Genomic DNA, 20,495 nt, shown 5'->3' with positions numbered 1-20,495 from the left:
AATGAGTGTATGCCATGAAGTTCAGACCCGGGGCGGGGGGGGGGGCGGGCAGCGGGCCTGGGAGACACCCCAAGCCCATGGCTGGGACCCCCAGTGCAGGTTTAGCCGTTCGTGGACCTCATTCTTCGACAGGAATTTCAGAGTGAGTGTGTTGCGTTCCCTAAAGGAAAAATCTGGTGGGAATTTTGATTGCATTGAGTGGATTAAAAGGGAGAGAACCGATCTTGGGATGTCTTTGTTCATTTTAAAATGATGCCTTGTCAGTTGTACCAGTCTCTCCTTGGAGATCTTAAAAATCGTGGATTAAGCCAATCTCTAGAGATTTTACATTTTGTTGTTACAATAAATGGTAGCTTGGATAGAAGTATATATATAGCTGGATACAACTGGTATGGAGAAATAGCATAGTTATAATTTGATATTTTTATCCAGAAACCTTGTTAAACTTTATTTACTTATTTTCATTTTACTTGGAAGACAGAGACACCCAGAGAGAAACTCATTTTTCTCCCTTGCAAGTTAGACAAGAAACACAGACTTTTAATATAGAATAAAGCTAGCAAGAAGCATTAAGTCTAATTATCAAATGACACGGGTTTAAGTTTCACAAGGACGAAGGGCATTTTATGATAAAGTATTACAATTGTATTACAATTAAAATGTGTCATCTTAGGGTGGTGAACTATGCTATAATACATTTGTTTCTAACTCTATTCAAATCTCATACTTACCTTTTATGATGATTTAGCTTTCTATATATGCTTTTTAGATGCAGATTTCAAAAAATTAGACATTTCACTTTTCAACAGAATTCACGGGGTCTGCACTAACACCGGCACACAAAAGCTACGTACAGCGGGAAGCACAAGGCTGCATGTGCTCGCGGGTCTCACCCAAGGGTCAGAGACCTAAGGTGCTCGAAGTTCTTGCAGCCTGAAGTACATCATCTCCTCCCCTGGCTGCCAGCGGATGCAGGCACCACTGGGGAGAACACCTGACACGCAGGTGCTCCCAGGAGAAGCACACGTGTGTCTTGATTCCCACAGACCCATGCTGCGGCCCCCCGTGAGGGTGCCAGAGAGGGGTCCCCGGGCAGCTGGGCCAGCAGGCAGGTGGCAGGACTCACACCAAGGCTGGAGGAGCTGGAGAGAGCCGCCAGGGGTCTCCGCCTGCCCCACCCTCCACTAGGGTGTGCGGGTCAGCGCGAGGACACCTAGTGGCTGGCAGCCAGATCTGCATCAGCATATATGAAATCGTTTTTTTGTTTGTTTGTTTGTTTTAAAGAATGGCTGTTGGGGTCCGAGCTGTGGTTGGCGCTGTGGCGCAGTGGGTTAAAAGCCCCAGCCTGCAGTGCCAGCATCCCATATGGATGCCAATTGGAGTCCCAGCTGCTCCACTTCTGATCCAGCTCTCTGCTATGGCCTGGGAAAGCAGTAGAAGATGGCCCAAGTGCTTGGACCCCTGCACCCACGTGGGAGACCTGGAAGAAGCACCTAGCTCCTGGCTTCGGATCAGCACAGCACTGGCCATTGCAGCCAACTGGGGAGTGAACCAGTGGATGGAAGACCTCTCTCTGTGCCTCTGCCTCTCTGTAATTCCACCTTTCAAATAAATAAATAAATATCCAAAAAAAAAAAAAAAAAGAATGTGCACAGAACATGGGGAGCCAACGTCTCTTCCTGTGTGATATTCAGGAAGTGAGACACAATTACCTTAGTTTAATAGCTTGATGAGAAAAAGCAGACAAAGCTTATCTGTGACAGTAAGACAGCCTGCACATTTCCAAACCCTCAGGAGCCCTACCTGGCTGCCACATTTCCAGCAATCACAGGATTAATAAAATACAGGAGACACAAAAATGACAGGAATCTGATTTTCAATTAGGTGCCATTTTTCTTATCTTAAAAAATTATCGTAATCAGATGTAAGCACATCTATGGGGCACAAGCTGATACGATGATCCGTGTATACAACGTGGGTGATTAGATCAGGACACCAGATGTTCCTGTCTCCTCAGATGTTGATTGTCTTTGGAGGTGAGGACATCTGAAGTTGATTCTCAGCCATTCTGAAATACACAGTACGTTATGCTTAACCATATGGGTCTCCCATGCGGAGGCCAGGGATCCAAATACTTGAGCCATCACTGGCTGCCTCCCAGGGTGTGCATTAGCAGAACATTAGCCTGGAAGCAGAGCTGGGACTCAAACAAGGTCCTTCCACATTGGATGCAGGCATCCCAAGTAGTGTGTTGACCATGGCACTAAATGCCCACCCATCAATTTTCTGTTTCAGAAGACGCACGACTGATGTTCAGTCTCCTGTGGGGAGCAACTGAGACTAGACTAAATTACTGGAACTAGGACTAATTCTATGCATCTGATCTCCCACAATATGGCGCTGAGAGACAGCAAACAACTTCCACACAGCTGCCTCGCCAACTTGACTGATAAACTGCAGGAGCTGATCCTGCTCCTGATTGGAGGAGAGCAGCGTGCTCGGCGTGTGGGCAGCAGAGTTGGGATTGGTGGAAGAGGACTATAAAGGAGGAGAGAGACAACATGCACCAGGAACACCTGAGGAACATCTGAGCAGCCCCCGAGAGAGCCGGCCGGTGGTGTGCCGCTCCTCTGCGGAAGCGGGGAAAGCGGTCCGGGGTGCCGCCCCCTCCACGGAGGTGGAGGGGCCGGCAGCTAACCCGGGAAGAGCCGGGCAGAAAGAACAGCGCAGGGTCCAGTGTCGTTCCTCCGCGAATGGGGGAGCGACAGTCTCCGTCCTGAGTTTCTTAGTGTGGTTTTACACTGTGTACAGGAGACCCGCACAGAAGGACGGCTACCATCTCTGCAGTAGGAATATTCAATAACAGCATCTTTCAGTACCTCCAGGAGGGAGACGATTGTCCACTTCGTTCAGTGCCCAGCCCAGGGCCTGGTACGCACCACCTGTTTCAATAAGTGCCGAGAAATACTTGCCGAATGGAGCTACACTTCTCTGGGAACGGAAGGCTAACCCGGAGTGTTAGTTGACACCGGGAAAGCGTGGAAGACTCCCGGATGGATTGAGCCTGTTTCACCATTTTGCCTAGGGCAGGAAGGAGGAAGTGACAAAGCCCTGTGACCCACACCTGGTAGCCCGGGAGAGGGGCGGCGGCTGGATGCAGCCCTTTCATGTGCCCGGTTGCTCTGCTTCCTGAGGGCGGGTGCCTGGGAAGCCAGAGGTGCAGACTTGTTTGTGCAAGGAGAAGCCAAGGTCACAGGATGCCGGGAATCGAATGCGAAGTGATACCCAGGGGTGACTCAGAGTCTAAAAATGTGTTGTGCAAACAGCCTGGGTGCCCATCTCCTGGGGAATTTGGCTGGGCTGCCCTGCAGCGGAGGAATGCTGGTCTCTGTTCTCACAACATGCGCCCCGACGGGGAGCCAGCACCTGCCCTAGCCAGAAATCGCTCCAGAGATCCCCGGCGGAAAAGACACTTCTCAGCCTCAGCGAGTCTAGACAGGAGAAACAAAACTTGGAATCTGCTTAGTCACAAACGAGCTGGAAAAACACATGTGCGTGCACACACACACACGCACACACACGCACACACACACACACACACACACATGGTCCCTGGGGATGCACTCTCACTACACCAGAACAGGTGTCCATTTTCCCAGAAGGGACTTTTCCAATCACCGCCACCCATCTCTAATCACAAGGAGCGAATGGTGCAAACCCAGCGGTGTCCTGCAAAGACAGAAAACCTTCCTGCTTCCTTAGGTGAGACGAGAAGTCTACGGGCTCCTCACTGGCGGCCTCTCAGATGCAAACCTTCGCACCCAGGAATGTCAGGGTCGCCTGAGGAAGCCACCTCTGGGCACCTGCTCTGTCTTCGTGCTCATCACCGCCGATGGAGGTTCACAAGTGCATGCGTGGCAAGGCCCTGAGCTCCTGTCTGCAGCCGTATGATCGACCAGGTGAGGAAAACAAATCTCATGCCAAGAGCGCCGTCGAGACCCCGGATTGAGCCTCTCCTCCGGCCACTGGCCTTGTTCCGCTCCCCCCAGTACCTGGGTCTGGAAGGAGAAAGAACAGCACCCTGGTGGCCAGGTAGGACACTCTGCCCCAAATGGACCCCAGCTGGGCGACTTTCCCCTCCGGTGGGACCACCCAAGCAGCTGGGAGGCCTCCATCATGCGTCTTGGCTGTGGCTAAGACCAGCCTCACACAAACATCAGTCTCTCAAGTCATTAAAAATATTAAGTGGCAAAATCCCCACATTTGCCAGCAGATTGATTCTCCAACAACCCCCGTTGTCCTCTCTTTAAGTTCTCAGTATCCCCTCTACCCCTGACACCCATGGGGCCAGCGACCCCAGCTGCCCAGGGCACTGGCAACCTCTCCGAAACCTGGCCGACGAGGCCACTGTCCCCAGCCCTCCCTGCCCTGAGCGAGGAAGCCTGGGTAAGGCGGGACTGCTGGAGCAGACGCCCCCTGCTGGCTGAGCTGCTCCCCGTGGAGTCCTGTGGGTAGAACAGTTCTGGGCTGGTGGCAGGCACTGGACAAGGACTTTCAGAGTCGAAAAGGGCAGAAGTAGGAGACCCCAAGGGACTCTCCGACCAGCCCGCTCTCGTGGACACCTTTGCCCTGAGGCGTCACGCAGCGGAACCACCACTTGTTAACACGGAGGAGCAACACGTCCCACAGTCTACACTCAGGCTCTCTGCCTTCCTGCCCGCTCAGTGCTGCTGTGTTTGGTGTGGGTTGGCCCAGAAATCTGCGTGAAACACCACCCTTCCTTGCAAAGAAACTGACGCGGCGAGTCTGCTGGCCCCCCCAATCGAGCAAATGTGGGCCTTCCTAGGCTTCCTTCTCACTTGTTCCCGGGAGAAAAGAAGTACCTCTCCCGCTTTCTTGAAATTTCAAATATGGGTGGGTGCAGGGTGCTGGAGAAAGGATGAGGAGAGCCCCCAGGTTTGTCCCGGAGCCCCAGGGCAGCCGTCTCCTCTCTGTGTGTCTTTCCGGGCGTGTGGTCCTGCTGCCTGTGGGCACGGCTGGGAAGAAAGCCTGGGCCCAGCTCAGGGCTTCTGGCACCTGTGCTTCTGGCAGCCGGTGACACAGCGGGGCGGGCCTCGTACATTACAGATGGGGACGCCTGTGTAGGGAGGAACGCGTTCGTGACAGCGCCACCTTGTCAGGCCTGGGCCGAGGTGATGGCCGGTGACTCACACAGACCTGGTCTCCTGGGGTGCCTAGAGAGACATAAAGGCTGGGGCCAGAAGAGGAAGCCCTCCCTCCTCCCCGTCCCCTCCCCCGCCCTGCAGCCCCTCCCCACCTTCCCTCTGTCCGTGAAGGTGACCCCTGCTCCCACTCGCCATGTCAGTGAGCCACCAGGGGAGATGTGCCTTCCCCTTGATTGTCACTGGCTTCTCACTGTCCGGTGCTTTTCCACGCCGTTCCCAGTGCTTGTAAATGCTCGTCCCTCAAGTCTCTCTATTGCTTTCATCTTGCTCCTACTTCCAAGTCCAACTCAGGGGGCGGGCCTTTAACATCACGGTTAAGACACCTGCACCCCACCCAGGGCTGCCTGGGTCTGACTCGCGGCTCCAGCTCCTGAATCCAGCTTCCTGCCCATGCAGACACTGAGAGGCAGCCGGGATGGCTCCAGTACTGAGTTCCCACCTCCCAGCTTCAGCCTGGCCCAGTGCCAGGGGACCTCGCTGTTGGGTACTCTGTCTGTTGAGAGGGCAACAGGTTTCTGGGGCCCCTGTGCCCATGCCTTGTCTCAGGGCCAGTTCAGAAGCTGTGGTAGTCACAGTGCCGTAGAGTCTGTCTAAAAGACAAAGTGGCTAACTGAGAACATAGGCACCAGCTTGTGCCTAGCTGTCGGGATTTGGAAGGACTGTTCAGTGTTTTTTAATTTGAGCCAGCCAGCCAGAGGTAGACTCACACAGAGAACCACCATCTACTGGTTCACTCTCCAAACGCACACGATGGCTGGGACCAGGCTGGAGTTCAAGTTCAGAGCCAGGAACTCAATCCAGATCGCCCATGTGGATGGCAGGGACGCAAGGAAACCTGAGTCATCCCCCCCTCCATACCCCCTACCTCCCAGGGTCTGCATCAGCAGGAAGCTGGACAAATGTTTGTATGTAAATAAATCCCTCCTTGTCGTTCCCTGGAACTCATGTCAGAAACAGCTCGGCTGGAAATCAGGGTCGGCGTGCAGAGTGCCCGCTCTCGGATTCCAGCTCGAGGTGTTGATCCTCCCAGGCAAGCCGCACCGGCACGGTAGAAGCTGCTTTGTGCAGCGTAGGAGGGAGGAGCGGCGGCAGAGAGTGGGTGAGAGATTCTTGTCATAGTCCAGGCAAGAGGCCACACGGCTTCCCGTGAGAAACAGAGAGGAGGGCGGGCTGCCGTGGCCGGTCCTGTGCTGGGGCCGTTACGACTGTCCTAGGGATGAGATGGGGAGGTTAGAGCTGGAGGGTGTGCAGAGAAACAGACCTGCACGCAAAGCTGCGGCTGCCCTTCTGTTCTGTTTGGAATAGCACGGGCTGAGGGTGTGTTGAGGTTCCCCACGGCAACACGGAGTCTGTGGCCGCTGAGCTGAGCTGATGGTCAGCTCCTGCTTGCTGGCATTAGCAGGCATCTCAAGGCATCCAAGGGAGCTGCTTCCCAGAACTATTGAATCTGGTCTCGAGTTACAGACTATGAACAAAGACAGACTTCTCTTTAAAAAAAAAAGAAAGAAAGAAAGAAAGAAAACTTTCATTTACTTGAAAGACAGAGAGACAGAGACAGAGCAAGATCTCCCACCCACTGGTTCTCTCTCCAAATGCCCACAGCAACCAGGGCTGGGCCAGGCCAAAGCCAGGAGCCTAGAACTCCCTCTGGGTCCCCTACGTGTGTGGCAGGGACCCGGGTATTTCAGCCACCACTTGCTACTCTCCAGACTATATTACCAGGAAGCTGGAATCAGATGCAGAGCCTGGACTCAAACCAAGCACTCTGATTGAGGGATGTGGGCACCGGGCCACACACCTGCCCCTCCAAATAATAATTTGTATTTTAAAAATTAGTTGCTAGTGCTTTTTTCCTCCGGTAATAATCACATGTGCTTGTAAGAGAAAACATGTGGGCCGGCTCCATAACACACTAGGTTAATCCTCCACCGGTGGTGCTGGCATCCCATATGGGCGCCGGGTTCTAGTCCCAGTTGCTCCTCTTCCAGTCCAGCTCTCTGCTGTGGTCCAGGAAGGCAGTGGAGGATGGCCCAGGTGCTTGGGCCCCTGCACCAGCATGGGAGACCAGGAGGAAGCACCTGGCTCCTGCCTTCGGATCAGCGCAGTGCCAGCTGTAACGGCCATTTGGGGGTGAACCAACGGAAGGAAGACCTTTCTCTCTGTCTCTCTCTCCCTCACTGTCTATAACTCGACCTGTCAAATAAAAAAAGAGAGAGAGAGAGAACACGTACAATCTATGCACACAAACATAGTACGGCAACTGCCTCTCACGACCTGGGAGTAATCACTGTCCACGCTGTGTCCCCCCTCGTCAGTGCTTAGTGTTAGTGTGTGTGTGTGTGTGTGTGTGTGTGCTTTTGTTTTGTTTTTTGGTATCAGCGTTACTGTGACACTGACTCTGGCTTGGCCTGGGGCTGGGACGCATGAGCGGGAGGCAGTGAAGAGGAAACAGACTCCACAGCGAAGCTGAACTTTTCTCCAGGGCTCCCAGTGGTGCGCCTGAGCCCTCTTAGCCGTGGAGGAAGTCTGTGCCGCAGACCCTGTTCTCTGCTCCCGCTGCCGCTCAGTCCCCACTCCGCCAGGTGGCGGGGCAGGCTTGGTGGGAAGTGGCTGCCAACCCACCCCGCATAGAGTCCATCTTACGGAGAGACTGAGCCCTCAGCCAGCCTGAGACCCAGGGAGGGTCACTTCAGGTCCTCCGTGCTCCCGAGGACCCGCAGCGCCTTCCTCTTGCCAGCCTCTGGGCGCCCGCACACCGCAGCTCAGGGCCAGCTCAGGTGCTTGGGTCCCTGCCACCCAGTGAGAGACCTGCGTGGAGTTCCCAGCTGTGCTGTAGCAATTCTTGTGTTTTTTGGGGGTAGACAGATTTAGAATTTTATATCCTGTTTGCAAGTTTCCTTTTTAAAATTTTTTTTTATTTATTTGACAGGTTGAGATCTAGACAGTAAGAGAGAGAGAGAGACAGAGAGAAAGGTCTTCTTTCCGTTGGTTCACCCCCCAAGTGGCCGCTATGGCCAGAGCTGCGCCGATCTGAAGCCAGGAGCCAGGTGCTTCTCCTGGTCTCCCATGGGGTGCAGGGCCCAAGCACTTGGGCCATCCTCCACTGCACTCCCAGGCCACAGCAGAGAGCTGGCCTGGAAGAGGGGCAACCGGCACTAGAACCGGTGCCTATATGGGATGCCGGCACCGCAAGTGGAGGATTAACCAAGTGAGCCACGGCGCCGGCCCCAGAAGTTTCTTTATTTATAGAGGAGGAGGAAAAGAGACCCTGAAGTAAAAATCTAGCTAAAAACTTGCCATAAGGCCCTACAGTTCTTTTTGAGGAATATCCTGGAATTTATAACAACTCCCTGGAAGTAATGCTGCGGAGACCAGAGCTTTCTTAGGTTAGACGTATCCTCGGGGCCAGCGCTGTGGCGTGGTGGGTAAAGCCACTGCCTGTGACACCAGCATCCCATATGGGCATCGGTTCGAATCCTGGCTGTTCTGTTTCCCACCCAGCTCCCTGTTACTGGCCTGTGAAAAGCAGTGGAAGATGGTCCAAGTCCTTGGGCCCCTGCCACTGACGTGGGAGACCTGGAAGAAGCTCCTGGCTCCTGGCTTCGACCTGGCCCAGCCCTGGGTCTTGTGGCCATCCGGGGAGTGAACCAGCAGATGGAAGACCTCTGTCTCTCCCCCTCTCTCAGTAGCTTTGACTCTTTGACTTTCAAGTAAATAAATAAACCTAAAAAAAAAAAAACTATCCTGTGAGAATAAACACTGGCAGCTATGGGTTGGTCCAATAACTGAATTCCTTAACCACTTTCCTCAATACAGAAATCAAAACAGCCTTAGGCTGTGGAGGTGTTGTATGCAGCGCAACGTTTGGGGAAGAAATCATGGGTGTTTCTTTTTTTTTTTATTTCTTTTTATTTATTTATTGTCGCTCCCCCTCTTCGTGGAGGAACGACATTAAGCCCTGCCTAGGCTTCATATCCGAGTGACGGCACCATTATGTCGCTCCCCGTCTTCGTGGGGGAACGACACAGGACCCTGCGCTGTTCTTTCGTTTGCTCGGCCCTCCCCGGGTTTGCTGCTGGTTCTTCCCGGGTTGGCTACTGTCCCTTCCACCTCCGTGGAAGGGCGGTTCCCCCTGCCACATTCCCCACTTCTGCGGGGGAGCGGCACACCGCCGGCCGGCTCTCTCGGGGGCTGCACAGGTGTTCCCCTTAGATGTTCCCCTTAGATGTTCCTGGTGCATGCCGTCTCTCTCCTCCTTTATAGTCCTCCTCCACCAATCCCAACTCTGCTACCCACACGCCGAGTACGCTGCTCTCCTCCAATCAGGAGCAGGTCCCACAGTTTATTGGTTGAACTGGAGGCAGCTGTGTAGAAGCTGTTTCCCTTCTCAGCGCCATATTGTGGGAAAGCAGATGCATAGAATAAGTCTTAATTCCAGTAACTTAGTCTAGTCCGAGTTGCTCCCAGTTGCTCCCCACAATTTATTTATTTATTTATTTATTTATTTTTTGACAGGCAGAGTGGACAGTGAAAGAGAGAGACAGAGAGAAAGGTCTTCCTTCGCTGTTGGTTCACCCTCCAATGGCCGCTATGGCCAGAGCTATACCCATCCGAAGCCAGGAGCCAGGTGCTTCTCCTGGTCTCCCATGGGGTGCAGGGCCCAAGCATCTGGGCCATCCTCCACTGCCCTCCCTGGCCACAGCAGAGAGCTGGCCTGGAAGAGGGGCAACCGGGACAGAATCCGGCGCCCCAACCGGGACTAGAACCTGGGGTGCCGGCGCCGCAGGCAGAGGATTAGCCTAGTGAGCTGCGGTGCCAGCCATGGGTGTTTCTTTAAGCACGGGCAGACCCACAATCACTTGGCTGTTCGGCTACTGTGTACAGGTTGTCTGAAATCACGCACTCTGGCCGTTCTGGACCCCGGGCACGTGGCCTCCCGTGCCCCTGGGCCCTTCTAGTGCTCACTGTGCTTGTTGGCCACTACATAAGGGACGTGGCCCTGCAGCTGAGAAACCTTTTACCCTGCACTGTTCCCCACCCCCAGTGCCCACTGTGCCATCATGGCACTCTCTTTAGTTTAACGTTTCTCTGAAATACATTTGTCTACACTGATGTGGTGTCCACATATTTAGAGTATATACTTTTGCTCATTTCTTTGCATGGAATAATCCTCCCGCCCAAAACCAGTGGCATCTGTCAAGCTAAGGAGGACAGGCAGCCAACACGACTCTGTAATTACAGAGGCCGCCTAAGCTGGCTGTGTGGTTAGGAGCTTTGAGCTTTAGATAGGTCGGGAGGGAGGAGGCCGCGATGGGGAGGCTGGACCTTTGGCAAGGGCACCGCCACACCCACTGACCCTGGGAACACAACCAAGCAGACCCTTTGCCCTGGATCACAACACGTGAAGTTACCAGCAGAATGGCAGCGTCTGGGGTGTTCTCGAATATCTGAACTCTCTTTCAGTATGAACAGAGCTGGATTGGATGAGAAAGCAGTGGGGATGCAGGAGGAAACCACTGACAGGCTCTCTGCTAGTTGGGGTGAGGCCAAAGGTGTTTGTGTGTGCAATAATGTTGGGGGGAGGGCGGCGCTGTGGCATAGTGGGTAAGGCCACCACCTGCTGTGCCCGCATCCCATATGGGCACCGGTTCAAGTCCTGGCTGCTCCACTTCCGATCCAGCTCTCTGCTGTGGCCTGGGAAAGCAGTGGAAGATGACCCAAGTCCTTGGGCCCCTGCATCCACATGGGAGACCTGGGAGAAGCTCCTGGATCCTGATTTTGGATCAGCGCAGCTCTGGCCATTGTGGCCAATTGGGGAGTGAACCAGCGGATGGAAGACCTCTCTGTCTCTGCCTCTCCTTCTCTGTCTGTGTATCTCTGACTTTCAAATAAATAAATACATCGTAAAAAAAAAAAAGATAAGTTTATTTTGTGCAAAAATGTTGGCTTTTTTTCATTATATGTATTTTCCATTCACCTTTTATGGATCCCTCATTTGTGCATACAAGTGTGTGTGTGTAAGTATATCATCCTGTGTTATATAAACAAGTGTGTGCATATTATATGCAGCTATTAACCTGATTCTTTTTTTTTTTTTTTTTGACAGGCAGAGTGGACAGTGAGAGAGAGACAGAGAGAAAGGTCTTCCTTTGCTGTTGGTTCACCTTCCAATGGCCACTGCGGCTGGCGCGCTGTGGCTGGCGCACCGCGCTGATCCGAAGGCAGGAGCCAGGTGCTTCTCCTGGTCTCCCATGGGTTGCAGGGCCCAAGCACTTGGGCCATCCTCCACTGCACTCCCTGGCCACAGCAGAGGGCTGGCCTGGAAGAGGGGCAACCGGGACAGAATCCGGCGCCCCGACCGGGACTAGAACCCGGAGTGCCGGCGCTGCAAGGCAGAGGATTAGCCTAGTGAGCCGTGGCGCCTGCCTAACCAGATTCTTAATAACTGTATTAAGTGGTATTCGCAGCAATTATTTTAAGAGCAAGCTATTTTTTTATTTTAATGAAACACTTGGGGATATCTGACAAAGGATGAGCTGGGGGGTGGGGAGGGCATCTGGTCTGATGGCAGGAGACGGCCTCTAAGATTTCTCCCAGAAACAGTGCTGGGTGATCCTGTGAATCCACACGCAAATAAGGCCTGCCCTGGGCAGAACTACCCTCGGACTCTCCTGAAGTGTCTATCAGAATCCGGTCAGTGGAAGAACTGTTAGAAGAGCAGCTTCCTCAAGGTTCTTTGTCTCCTGCCCGTGCTGAAGTCATTCCCGCAGTGGAGATGTCTGGCCCTGTGTGACCAGCCACAGGGCCCCCGGGCCACTCAAGGGAGAACACGGGTGCTTGTATTTTCAGCCCAGGAAGGGCAATGACCTTCACTGTGTTAACAGGTTCAAAAGGGAAAACCGAAAGATGAGAAATGAATATGTATGAGCTTAAAATAGTATAGTCCTGGGGTGGGTGTTTTCCACTCGGGACGCCTGTGAGCCACATCGGAGCGCCTGGAGTCCAGAGTCCTGGCTCGGCTCCCGACTCCACCTTCCTGCTAACGCAGACCCTGGGAGGCTCAAGTACGTGGGTCCCTGCCACTATCACAGGAGACCCAGAGTTCTGGGCATTTGAGGGGTGAACCAGCAGATGGAAGACGTCCCTCTGTTTTTTAAATGAATCTTTTTAAAAAATGAAATGCCAGGGGTCCAAGCAGATGGGCTCTCACCTGTTGCTTCTCAGGGTGTGCATCGCAGGAAGCTGGATCCCAGGACCAGGATGCAGGATGCAGGTGGCCCCGACAGCGGCCCGACCAGCTGCACTGTGACACCTGCCCTGCCCGGGAGAGGTTTGAGCAGGCAGGTCACTGCGCTGCCTCTGGTAACACAGCAGCCTTCCTTTTTACTCTTCTATTAAAGATGTATTTATTGAAAGGCAGAGTGACAGGACGGGGGGACAGGAGAGGAGATAGAGAGCTTCCATCCCCTGGTTCACGCTCTCAAATAGTGACAACATCCAGGCCCGAGCCAGGAGCTCCATCCAGGCCTCCCACGTGGGTGGCAGGGACCAATGCACCTGGGCCACACCTGCTGCTTCCCAAGTACATTAGCAGGGAGCTGGGTCAGAAGTGGAACAGCCGGGATTTGAACCATTGCTTGGATAGCAGATGCCCACATCACAAGTGGGTGGCTCAACCGGTTGCATGACAATGCCAGTCTCTCTTTTTCCCTGAAGACAAAGTAAGAGACATTTTTGAGAGAATCTATCTGGGTTCACGATGCGGAATAAATCCCTGGAAGAGAGAACTGTAGAATTTAGGAATAACTCACTAAGGGAAGTTACAACTTTTTTTTTTTTTTTTTTGACAGGCAGAGTGGACAGTGAGCGAGAGAGAGAGAGAGAGAGAGAAAGGTCTTCCTTTGCCGTTGGTTCACCCTCCAATGGCCACCGCGGCCGGCGCGCTGCGGCCGGTGCACCGCGCTGATCCGGTGGCAGGAGCCAGGAGCCAGGTGCTTTTCCTGGTCTCCCATGGGGTGCAGGGCCCAAGCACCTGGACCATCCTCCACTGCACTCCCTGGCCACAGCAGAGAGCTGGCCTGGAAGAGGGGCAACTGGGACAGAATCCGGCGCCCCAACCAGGACTAGAACCTGGTGTGCCGGCGCCGCTAGGCGGAGGATTAGCCTAGTGAGCTGCGGCCCCGCCGGAAGTTACAACTTTTAAAAACTGCTCCCTGATGTGGACTAATGTGTGCTTTGCACAACTGGCTATGTACCACTGGAAAATGTTCAGCGGGGAAGAAAAGCCGGCTGAGGGTCAGCACAGTGGTAGCCCAGCTCTCTGCTAGTGCACCTGGGAAAGCAGCAGAAGATGGCCTGAGTGCTTGGACCCCTGCCACCCACGTGGCCCCGTCCAGCCACCATCTCTCTCTGTGTGTGAGGCTGTGGCCCCGTGCCTTCCCAGTCTCCAAGGCTGGAGCAGCAGAGGCCATGGTCAACTCCTGTGGACTTGCTGGGGCGCCCATCCTGCCCTGCCACGAACCCTCGGCTGCCCCCTCCCGACGTGCCCTCCACCCACCTTGGCATCCACGTGTAGCTCACACACCTTGGCTCAGGGCAATGGAACCGGGCCAGCCCCTGCTCCCAGAGCGCCTTCCCTCTGCTTAGCTTCCCTCAGCCCTAGACGGACCCTGCCAGTGAGCACCAGCTGGTGCAGACTTGGCGGGCGGGCTCTGCTCCTAGGAGACCGGCATGTGGGCAGAGAGAGCAGTCCGGTGCTGGGACTCCCACCTCTTCCACGAAGTATTCCATGCCTGCCACGCTTGTTCAATGCATTTTCCTCCCAGAGCTTGTTTCTGTTGTTGGGAACGAATCCTAGTTTCTTCCCTTTCGTGGGAGGGGATGAGCCGTCTTAGAGTGACGAGGAACACTGGTGCAAGGTAGGCGTGGCCTCAGGCAGGTTCTCCTTCCTCCCCTCCTCCTCCTCCCCCTCCTGTTGCTGCAGTAGCTGACTGCTAACATGGTGCTGCCTTTCTTGTCATCTGCTCACAGAGTGTTGAGGTGTCTTGGACCGACTGCCAGGCGGTTCCCATTCGGAGTGGGATAGAGGCAGGATGCCAGCTTAGCACCGCTGAGCTGGGTGTCACAAGCCCCCGTGTGTAATTCTATCCCCTTCCTTGTCAATCAGAACGCCTCCTCTCCCGGGATGCCTCGGCTGCATCCGCGGCTTGCAGGGAGGCTGCCACGGAAATATATGGATGCTGAGCTGCACGCGGAACCTGTGCAGGTGCCCTAGAAGTCCCGGGTGGCCTCACCCCTGCAGAGGCACCGCCCCAACATCATAAAGGAGGCCAAAAACCAGGAGGGGCTCACTCTCTTCCACCGAGACCCCGGCTGGAGGGGCTGCCAGGGGCTCGCTCTCTGTTTCCCTCCCCCTACCCTTTCTCCTTTCAGGCAAGCCGTGATGGGCATTGGTGTAGGGGCAACGCATGAACATGTGTGTGTGTGTGTGTTTGTGTGTATCCACTTTATCACCTTTTATTTTTTATTTATTTTTTAACAGGCAGAGTGGACAGTGAGAGAGAGAGACAGAGAAAGGATTTATCACCTTTTAAATATCACTTTTATCACTCTGTGCACCTTATGTGTGTCAGCACTTAGCATGTTTGTCCTCGTGCATGACAAAAACCTAGAGTAAAAACATATGAATACCTCCTCACCCCCACCACCCGTCATCAGCACAGCCCTGCTTCCCAGAGCCTCCAGGCGCCAGAATGACACGGTCTCTCTCCCTCTCACAGGCTCTGAAATGTGGTCCCTTTGCTCCCCCCAGGGGAAAGAATCTCCCATGGCTTTGTCTTTGCTTTGGCCCCAAGCTGCTTCCTAAACCAGGCCCCAGGAAGAAGCTGTGGTCCCTGCCCTGGGTGGGGAAGAGGGAGCCCTGACTATGCCCTTAGCGCTGTCCTGGAAACAGAACACAGCAAGGCCTGGGGCTAAAGAAACACAAGGAATACAAATGTGGGTTTTCTCGGTTTTCATTCCACCAGCAGAGCCTTAGGAACTGGGTATCTCTGGTTAATCATTCACAGCCAGAAGGCTGGGCGGGTAAACAGGAGCCAGCAGCAGAGAGATAAAGACAGGGGAGGGCAGCTAAGAGCATGCCCAAGTTCAAAGTCCGCAGACGGGTCTGAGCCAGCCGGTGCCAGGCCAAGCTTGAGGGCCAAGAGAGCACAGCAGGGGGCTGATTGCAAGACCCATCCACACCCAAGTTCTTGCTGAGACCGGGCCCTGGCTCTCCCCTCTACTGCTCTTTGCCGTGCTCAAGTGGTTCTGGCTTATGACTTCTAATCTGCACTTGATTTCTTTTAATAGTGAATGATTATTTGAAAAGCAGAGAGACAGAGACAGTCAGACAGAGAGATCTCCCCCACATACCCACAATAGTCAGAGCTGGACAAGGATGAGGCCAGGGGCCGGGAAATCGCTCTGGGACTCCCACGTAGGTGGCAAGGACACAGGGCTGGGACTCCCACGTAGGTAGCAAGGACACAGGGCTTGGAGCATGGACCACCTGCTGCCCCCCAGGTGCACGTCAGCAAGCAGCTGGAGCTGGATAAAGAGTGAGCACTCGAACCCAGACAGGAGGATGCAGTGTCTCAAGGGGCATCATGACCGCTTGTTAAATGTCCATCTCACCACTCGCCAAATGTCCATCTCTGCTTCAGCTCTTTTTTAAAATGTATCCCGCACCCCCCCCCCAAACCTTTTATTTAAGGAATACAGACTTCATTTCATAAGTACAGCTTTAAGAATATAGTGATTCTTCCCACAGTACCCGCCCTCCCACCAGCCCTCCCAGCCCTCCTCCTCCTCCTCCCTCTCCCATTCCCAGCCCGGTTCTCAGGTCTCTGCCCTGGTTTGCCAGGCGGTCCCTGTAGGGACGGATGGACGGGCCTTGACTCCCCCTACTGGACAGCAGCAGCAGCCGCCGCCGCGCAGCCCGGGAGCCCAGGGCGACTGTCCTCAGATGCCCTCTGGGCCACACAACTGCGGGTGCCCTGCAGCCACGTGCACCCAGGCCGCCACAAGACCAGGCTTCCGGGCATGGCTTTCTCTTCCGGGCTTCATTTTCACGCGACTTCCATCAGGTACCGTCCAGGTGGCCTTTATTCTGTAAAAGGGGCTGGAGAAGCTGCTGGTGGGAGAGCTGGCCCGGAATAAACCAGCTCATGGGGCAGTCGTGGGGGGAGCCTCTCTTCTGCTTCTTGTAAATCTGAAACGTTAGGGATGTGGAGAGAAGCAGAGAGAATGTTCCCGGGCTCCTACGTCCTGGGCTACGTCCTAGCCTCCGTGATGCCCCCTCTCGGCTGGGCTCAGCTTCTGCCGGCCATGCAGCTGTTCTAAGAACCAGGAGAGGAGCCTCCCGCGTGTGAACTGGCTGAACCCTGCACTGGTTTTTCTTTGCTTATGAAGACCTTGAGCTGTAGCCAGGGGAGGCATCCTGGTTCCTGGGTGTACGCACCTGCCTACTACCTACCTACCTACCTACCTACCTATTACCTGCCTCCTCCCTCCCTCCTGTGCCCTACCTCCTTCCTTCCCTACATCCGCCCTCCCTGCCTCCACACCTCCTACCTGCATACCTGCCCGGGCTCTGTCCTACCTGTATCACAGGACTGGAAGACTCAAGTCCAGATTTTTCTCTCTGTAAAAGCCAGAGGACCGAATCAGACGAGATGGAGACAGCCCTGCCAGTTCCCAGGAGGCCTGAGCAAGCAGCATTTAGCATCCTCCCCTCGCGGCCCACCCCCTCCCCCAGCATGGCGGGAGATGCTTCCTTCCTCCTGATCCTGGCCCAAGTGCTCCCCAGCTGTCGGAACCAGAACTGGGGCGGCGCCATCTGCTCCCCTGGCAGAGCAGGCAGCCTCGTAGCCCTGGGTGCGCAGCTGCCTACAAGAGGAAAACGTATCCACGTCGTGGGGACCTCAGCAATGAGCGGCTGCACTCGGCTTTTTGGCCTTTTACTGGAGCTGAGCTCAGGCGGCTCCAACCCGTGCAAATCCAAGAAGCATGTCAGCCCAGAAATGGCTCTGCCTCTGTTACCAGGTTCAGCCTGCAGCTGGAAGAAAAGCTATTTATGGCTTGCAAGCAAAGTGCTGGCGGTAGGAATGCATAGGTTGTCCTTAAGGGAATCCAGGTGTTTGCTTTAGACAGAGGCTACACCGCAGCTTAACCCTTCACTGCCCCATACGTGTTACTTCCACGGGGCTCCTCCAGAGGCCCTGGGCCTTGAGGAAGTCACCTTGTTGCTGGCCTCCAGGTGGCAGCCTCCTGTTGGGTATGGAAGAAAGAGAAGTTCAGGGGCTGGCGCTGTGGTACAGTGGGTTGACGCCCTGGCCTGAAGCGCCAGCATCCCATATGGGTGCCGGTTCTAGTCCTGGCTGCTCCTCTTCCAATCCAGCTCTCTGCTGTGGCCTGGGATAACACCCACGTGGGAGACCTGGAGGAAGCTCCTGGCTTCGGACCGGTGCAGCTCCGGCCGTTGCTGCCATCTGGGGAGTGAACCAGCGAATGGAAGACCTCTCTCTGTGGCTCTGTCTTTCAAATAAATAAAAATAAATATTTTTTAAAAAAGAGAAAATAAAGAGAAGGTCAAGGGCAGAAGATCCTATTGGGTTGATGCTTGCCCAGTTCTTTGCCTCTTCCTTCAGGAACTCAGCCCTCAGTCGAGTGAAAGCATGAATGTGTGTGTGTGTGTGTGTGTGTGTAAGTAAGGAGCTGTTGCTACTGCTTTGGTGTGTTCAATAGAAAACCATAGTTGTTGATTTTTAAAAAGATTTTTTATTTATTTGAAAGGTAAAGAGAGAGAGAGGAAAGTACCTCCCACATACTGGTTTGTTCCCCAAATGCCCACAACATTTAGGGCTGGGCCAGGCAGAATCCAGGAGGCGAGAATTCCAACCAGATTTCCGATGTGGGTGGTAGGGGCCCAAGTACCTGGGCTTCCCAGGCACCCTAGCAGGGAGCTGGATCAAAAGCAGAGTAGCTGGGACAGTGAACCAAGGCTCCGATATGGGATGCTGACATTGCAAGTGGCTTAAACCATTGTGCTATAATGCCAGTCCCATGTTGTCGACTTTTAAAAGTATATTTATTGGGGCTGGCACAGTGGCGTAGCAAGTAAAAGCAGCCGCCTGCAGTGCTGGCATCCCATATGGGTGCCGGGTTGAGTCCTGGCTGCTTCACTTCCAATCCAGCTCTCAACTATGGCCTGGAAAGGCAGTGGAAGATGGCCCAAGTCCCTGGGCTCCTGCACCCGCATGGGAGACCCCCAAGAAGCTCCTGGCTCCTGGCTTCGGATCGGCACAGCTCTAGCCGTTGTGGCCAATTGGGAAGTGAACCAGCGGATGGAAGACCTCTCTCTCTCTCTGCTTCTCCTTCTCTCTGTGTGTAACTCTGACTTTCAAGTAAATAAATAAATCTTTTTAAAAAAGTATATTTATCTATTTGAGAGGCAGAGAGAAATTTCTCACCGGCTGGTTCACTGTCCCTACGCCCACAATGGCTGAGGCCAGGCTCAGCTGAAGCTGGGAACTCAATCCGTGTCTCTTATGGGTGACAGGGACCCAACTGCCTGAGCTGCCACCCAGAACGTGCAGTAGCAGGCAGCTGGAATCAGGAGTGTGTGGGGAGCAACTCAGACTAGACTGTTACTCGAATTAAGACTTATTCTATGCATCTGCTCTCCCACAATATGGCGCTGGGAGGAGTAAACAGCTTCTACACAGCTGCCTCCAGTTCAACCAATAAACAGCAGGACCTGCTCCTGATTGGAGGAGAGCAGCGTACTCGGCGTGTGGGTAGCAGAGTTGGGATTGGTGGAAGAGGACTATAAAGGAGGAGAGAGACAACATGCACCAGGAACATCTAAGGGGAACACCTGTGCAGCCCCGGAGAGAGCCGGCCAGCGGTGTGCCGCTCCCCCGCGGAAGTGGGGAAAGTGGCAGGGGGAACCGCCCTTCCACGGAGGTGGAAGGGTCGGTAGCCAACCCAGGAAGAACCAGCAGCAAACCCGGGGAGGGCCGAGCAGACAAAAGAACAGCGCAGGGTCCTGTGTCGTTCCTCCGCAAAGAGGGGGCGCAACAGGAGTGCACTCAGGACTGAAACCCAGGTGTTCGGATGTGGGATGTGGATACCATAGCCAGGGTCTAAACCGCCAGCCCAAGTGCCCGCCGCTAGTTGTAGATTTTCAGATGAAAGCAAAGTGCCCTTAGGCAGGGTAGAGTTGATTGATGCCCCTAGAAGCCGCCGTCTGTCTGCTCAGGGGGCAGTGCTGCTGTTCTTGGCTTACTCGCTTGATGTCGAGCCTGGGCTAGGGAAAGAGGGAAAGTGGTTCTTTTAAAAAAGTCTGATAAAGAAAGGAGTGGCTAAGTGGCTGCACGGACAGTGGGACAGCTCTGAACACACTTGCGTGTGCTTTTGACAAGTGATGCTCAAAAAGATAAAACAAACAAACAAAAACCGCCCGCTGTGTGGGATTTCCTGGGCGTTTTTCAGAGACAACAAACAAAGCAGTCCCTGTCCCCCCCCCCCCCCCGCCCCCAGGCCTCAGCTGACCCCGTGGCGGTGTGGTCCCCTGGCTGTGGGTGGAAGCAGTGAGAGCGTCCTTGGGCCCCCTGGTGCATCTCTAGGTTCAAGGGTGAGGCAGCAGAGCTCAGGGGCCGCCACAGTCTCCTAGGCTGCCCGGTGCACCTGCTGTGGCTCGGACACCTGGACAGCGGGGGGTGTGTGTGTGTTGGGGGGAAGATCCCTGGGCTGTACACAAGTGCTGGCTCTGACTCCCCTCTAGCCGGGGCCCTCGTCCCTTCTACCTGGGTGGTTCTCAGAATTGGGGTCTCCTAGAAGCTTGCTAAAAATGCAGAATCTTGGCCACACCCCTGCTCCGCCAACCCAGAACTACTGAGTCAGAAACTCTGAGGAATGGGCCCAGCCGTCGGGGTCTCTGCCTCCTTCCGGTTTTCATCCAGAACGCACGCTGGGATTGCAGAGTTCGGGTCGGTCTGGGCTGGTCTCCCCCATGGTGGCCAAGGCTGCTCTTCCAGGAAGGCTGGAACCAGAGCTTGAAGTGCTGGTCACAGCCACACCTGCGCTATTACTGTGTTAAGAAAGTGCTCTTTTCAAAGTATGAGGACAGATGTAATTTGCTTGATAGTGTGTTAGATTTAACTTTTACTTATTTGTTTAAATATTTACTTTATTTAAAAGGTGATTGACAGTCAAAGGGTGGGGGGA

At 54.3% G+C, this 20,495-nt stretch overlaps 1 protein-coding gene and 1 long non-coding RNA gene across 4 annotated transcripts in view; one reads left to right on the top strand and one right to left on the bottom strand.

Moving 5' to 3' along the window:
- The window catches only part of THNSL1 (threonine synthase like 1), a 41,449-nt gene extending 30,162 nt beyond the window's left edge, over window positions 1-11,287 (top strand). The window contains exons 3-4 of one of the 2 annotated variants that reach the window (XR_016219904.1): window positions 2,296-10,765; window positions 10,906-11,287. The gene's annotated coding sequence lies outside the window, so the exon portion shown is untranslated. Of the gene's footprint in view, window positions 1-1,284; window positions 10,766-10,905 lie in introns of those variants that run through there. The other variant, XR_016219905.1, reaches the window with a different exon arrangement.
- A 312-nt stretch (window positions 11,288-11,599) lies between these two features.
- LOC149122839 (uncharacterized) lies at window positions 11,600-14,616 on the bottom strand. 2 transcript variants are annotated; one of them, XR_016219408.1, is made up of 3 exons: window positions 13,783-14,616; window positions 12,436-12,537; window positions 11,600-12,097 (listed from the first exon to the last, which is right to left on the bottom strand). It is a non-coding gene; the product is annotated as an uncharacterized LOC149122839 (long non-coding RNA). The 2 variants fall into 2 exon arrangements; XR_016219407.1 differs by having other exon boundaries at window positions 11,601-12,097; window positions 12,436-12,542; window positions 13,783-14,613.
- Window positions 14,617-20,495: the final 5,879 nt, after the last annotated feature.

The sequence above is a fragment of the Oryctolagus cuniculus genome, chromosome 13 (genome assembly GCF_051225735.1).
Source record: "Oryctolagus cuniculus isolate XC-2025 breed Fujian yellow rabbit chromosome 13, ASM5122573v1, whole genome shotgun sequence".
NCBI lineage: Eukaryota > Metazoa > Chordata > Mammalia > Lagomorpha > Leporidae > Oryctolagus > Oryctolagus cuniculus.
Note: the sequence above shows the minus strand (reverse complement) of the source record. Positions and strands in the feature narration are given on the sequence as shown.